This window comes from Micromesistius poutassou (assembly GCF_964030765.1).
Source record: "Micromesistius poutassou genome assembly, chromosome: 20".
NCBI lineage: Eukaryota > Metazoa > Chordata > Actinopteri > Gadiformes > Gadidae > Micromesistius > Micromesistius poutassou.
The window spans coordinates 6,067,455-6,072,454 of record NC_140290.1 but is presented as its reverse complement, the minus strand read 5'-3'; the positions used below and the strand labels follow the sequence as shown (position 1 = coordinate 6,072,454).

At 46.5% G+C, this 5,000-nt stretch overlaps 1 protein-coding gene across 1 annotated transcript in view; it reads right to left on the bottom strand.

Annotated features, from left to right (window-relative positions):
* Positions 1-5,000, bottom strand: part of LOC311365309 (receptor-type tyrosine-protein phosphatase U-like) — a 125,956-nt gene that overhangs the window by 58,151 nt on the left and 62,805 nt on the right. The gene's annotated exons all lie outside the window — the stretch shown is intronic.

Sequence of the window (5,000 nt, the reverse complement as noted above, 5' to 3'; positions counted from 1 at the left end):
AAACTGACCACAGTAGGAATACACTTATTCAAATTCTCTTCTGAAAGCTTCACCCACTCATGCAAATTACTTTCATTCGGTGGAATATCTCCGTAACAAAACCAAAGACAAGCCGTAACACCGGACCTTGCATTCCTGGTTTCTAGCCCAGGCTCTGTGCCATCTCCCCCCCAAGAAGTTCTGCTACAACATAGTAGGACTGCTCGATCAGTAGTACTACTAAAACATACTAGGACTGCTGGATCAGTATTTCTGCTACAACAGTAGGACTGCTGGATCAGTATTTATGTTAAAACATAGTAGGACTGCTGGATCAGTATTTCTGTTAAAACATATTAGGACTGCTGGATCAGAGATTAGTGTTTTTCAGATTCCCAAACAAAAGGGTTTCGGGGTCTGCATTTACAATCATTGTTTACATGTTCAAAAGCGAAAGCTTAAGTTGACTGAGTTCAATCAAGGCACTTCAGTAGCTAAAGACATCGTGCAACACAACTAACTACTAACTAGACAGAGTGCAGGGTAGCTTTTGGGATCAGAGATTCACTAATTTCTTTCCATGACTGAACAGTACAGCGTAACCTGGAGAACGGAACATCCTGAGGCGTGTGACGGTAGGAACACTGTGACCTGAACTTGACGATGCCTGACATGATAATTAGCCACGCATCAATTTGAGTGGCTCTGACTGGCTGTCAATCACGTGGAGAATCTCACACTCTCCGGGACAGGGAGTGTTTACCAATAGAGAACGCAGGCCTGCGTGATGAGAGAGTAGAATAAGCTTCATGGAGTGAAGCGACGGAAACGAAGTTGAACGTGATTTTGCTTTCCAAGACAACCTGGTAGGAATACGAGTCGAACAGGAGAAAAACAATCCAGAAGAAAATTGGTAATATCTTCCCATCAGAAACAAGTAATACACAGATAATCTTACATTTCACCCACTGAACAGACAAAGAGCTTTCATTGTCCTCTTTCATTATGCTCTCTCTCTCTCTCTCCCCCTCTGCCTCTCTCTCTCTCTATTCTTCATAATTCAGAAGCCCACAGAAATCAGAGCCGTTCTCCAAAAACGCTGCAGTTTTTCCATTGTTAGCGGCCTGTCTCTTTCTGGCGTTCCTATCCCCCCATCCCGGTCTCCCCCTGACACGGCTCTGTTCAGAGTTTTACAGGCCCATCTGTCCGTCTTCCCCTCCACATGTGGCTTCCTTTCAAGGCAGGGAAGGACCTTTTGTTTCAACATGCCAGTCTGTCTGTCTGTCTATCTGTCTCTCTCTCTCTCTCTCTCTCTCTCTCTCTCTCTCTCTCCCTCCATCTCTCCATCAGTCTCTATCTCCATCTCTCCCTCTCTCTCTCTCTCTCCCTCTCTCTCTCACAGCACGGAGATGGCTCCCATGCCACGCTTCTCGGCGTGTTGCGCCTTGGCGCCCGGAAGCGACAGCCGTTCGCGAGAAGGTGCCTAGCGTGAGAGAGAGAGAGAGAGAGAGAGAGAGAGAGAGAGAGAGAGAGAGAGCGAGAGCGATAAAGGGAGGGAGAGAGAAGAGAGAGCACCGAGACAATGAGCTGTCGACAGTCATCGCTCTACAATGAGAGAGAGAGAGAGAGAGAGAGAGAGAGAGAGAGAGAGAGAGGCGGGGAGGAGAGCGGGGGGTAGAGCGAGGACCCGTTATTGCGCTAGCCGGGGGGTGCTAACTTTGTTACTCCCGCAATCATCGTCAAACTCGTCAACACTCGTCCCATCAAAGCGTCTGATTTAGAGGAGGAGGAGGAGGAGGAGGGGGGGGGGCACAATAATGATGCACATTCTGCCATTGTGACCTGTTATGTTGCTTGGTTGTTGTGGGGTGTTGTTTTTTTGGTAGCGCTGGCAGCGTGGGTTGAGAAGCCTGCTTGCTTTCTGCCATTAATCACACATACACATACACACACACACACACAGACACACAGAATCACACATAGTTATTAAGCGCTTACAGCAAGCCAGGGAATACACGCGGCAAGAACATGACAATATGACACGTGTGCTGTTACCTTGCTAGCGTGCACGAGACGCACACACACACACACACACACACACACACACACACACACACACACAACCCGTGACACATATTTACAAACACACGTTTCTCCAGACCGAATTACCTGGGCGTAGTTTGCACCAAAAATCATGCTGACCTTCCCTGCTTCATGAAGGTGGTCTCCATCTCCATCCCCCCACCCTCCTCCTCCCGCCAAAACACTCGGGGCCCTCTCCGGAAAGTCAACTGCAAATCTTCATCTCCATTCCACAAAAAAAGTATGCTCAGGCCCAGACCTTAAAGGGGACATGTTATACCACCAGGTGTGAGTGCCATTAAAATCTATCCGTCATACATCTAGGTGGACACGTCCACCTGTGATGTCCGAAGCGTCACGTTTTCAAAACGGCTTTTAGTGGCTAATCACACTCACACCTGGTGGTATAATATGTCCCCTTTAATGACAAGATGGGCTCCACTTGTTATTGATATTGTGACAACAATAGAAGCGCTGGCTGGAGTGAGGTCCTCCCTTGGTGTTTGTACGTGTGGGGCCTAATTTGCGGCAGGCGGTGCGCCCGTCAGGCCAGCTGGGGTGCTGAAGCTATACTTTTACTCTCTTTTTCCCTCATTGTCAGCAATCAAACAGTCCTTGGCCGCCCCCCCCCCCCCCGGACCGCCGAGGACTTGTTTGTTCAGTTTTCAACCTGGGCCGCGAGAAATCCCCCCGTCCACCAACAACAAAAAAAACCACACACACACACACACACACCCCCAAAGACACACACACACACACACACACACACACACACACACACACACACAGTCAATAGCCCTCCCACAGTTTGTCCAATACTACTCTCAACACTCTCTTTTCAATGACCCAGAAGTAGAGGGCAAGTGTCACACTGACAGAAATATCCTGTGATAACAAGCTGCTCCAATCCTTTAGAGATCTCACAGCCTCGACATTTTCCTTCCCTTGCTCGCTCTAATTTGGCCTCCTCTCTCCCAGTCCTTCAGCCTGTTGCTACACCGTGGTGCCCGAGCAGAGCTGGACAGGCCTGCTTCTGCCTCTTCAACACCCATCTCCGTGTCGCCTCCACTCTGATGTGCTGAGACCCTAGGGAGTAGCTGGGCTAAATTGCTTTGCTTTTTGATCGGACCTTCTTGGCCTTCTCAGTGTTTTTTTTTTTTTTGGGGGGGGGGGGGGGTTCTTTAGGAGAAAGGCTTTGTATAAGGAGACTTTTTACTTTTTTGCTTACTTCTATTCCACCAAATCCAATACAGTGCTCTATGATTGGTCTCTTTGATTCATTGGAAGAGGTGATGCCGAACAAGATATGTCTAACCCTATGTTCTCAGTTCAACAGAAAACACTAGCCAACACTATTGCAGTAACAATGGCCAATCCTCCTAGTTCATAATCGCTAGCCAATCAGCGTAGAATCGCTGGCCAATCATATTGCTGAACAACTAACCATCCAAGTGTAGAACCATTGACCAATCCTAGTTTGGAACTATTTACCAATTCTTGTGCAGAACGGAAAGCTAATCCTTGCAGAGAACCAGTAGACAATCAAATGTAAAACAACTTTTTCCTGCGTTTCTTACCCTATACAGAACATTTTGTCGAATACATTTCTCTCATTTTCTCCTTCCTGTATTTGTCATATATTGTTGTTAATGTGTGTGACAAAACATTATCACATGTTTTTTTTCAAGCAATCTCTGCTGCAAAGCATTCAGCCATTAGTGGATATTGCTATAGTTTCACATGATTGCATGTTTATGAACATTACCAACGTTGTTCTGCCGTTTCTTCCTTATGCGGCTCTTTCCATTCATTTTATGCATTGTTTTAATTCATCAAAGTGACAGGGAATGGATAAGAAGTAATAATGTAGGCTGATGCTTCCGTTCAAAACAGGCCCCATCTCTTCTCCCCGTAGCCTGGTAAAGACTGCATGATTAATGGCCTAATTAGGGAACTTTCTGTGATTAACAGTGTGCTATGATATTACCGCCTTTGATAACCTTACTTCATTTTCCCTGGGACGCACAGGGGCATACACACACTTACACACATGAGCACAGTAGACACAATACACAAACACGCACAAGTACACACACACAGTGCAAGCAAACCGGCGTGTAAAAAGTGTGTAAAAAAAAAAAAGAAAAAAGTGTGCAGACATAAACAGAGGCACACACACACACACATACCCGCACCAAAGACAGCAGAAGACATGGAAATATAGAGAGACAGAGAGAGAGAGAGAGAGAGAGACAGAGAGAGAGAGAGACAGAGAGACAGAGAGATAGAGACAGAGCGATACAGAGAGACAGAGAAAGAGAGAGAGAGAGAGCGATACAGAGAGAGAGACAGAGAAAGAGAGAGAGAGAGAGAGAGAGAGAGAGAGAGAGAGAGAGAAAGAGACAGAGAGAGATACAGAGAGGGAGACAGAGAAAGGGAGAGAGAGAGAGAGAGAGAGAGAGATACAGACACACACGCACACATCACGTACGATAACTCAATAGAGTCAACTGGGGAAAAAATATATTTATATTTATACAGCGGCCCATTCCAGAGGAATTCTCCATGAATCTATAAAAGCAGATAAGGCTCCATCTATTTCCCCCCTGACCCAGCCAAGGGCAAGGGAAACATGCATTAGGAGATTAGGGGGGGCGTCCTCAGCTCCCTGAATTCATATCAGAAATACGGGTTCGCAACCTGAGTCATAGCTTTGCCTGCTTTTATCGCAATCTCCACCAAGAGAAACGTCTGAAGGAATCGGAAGCGTTTTGGCCAGGGACTGCTCAGTCTGTTTTTTGTTTTTTTTTCACCATTCTTTATCTTCATATCTTATTTTTCTGCCCCATCAATAATGCTGTGTATAACCCAGCCGTTTTGCGACCGCGACAAGACCCATCGTTCATAGAGAAAGGCCAGACCTCATTTTAATCAAATGT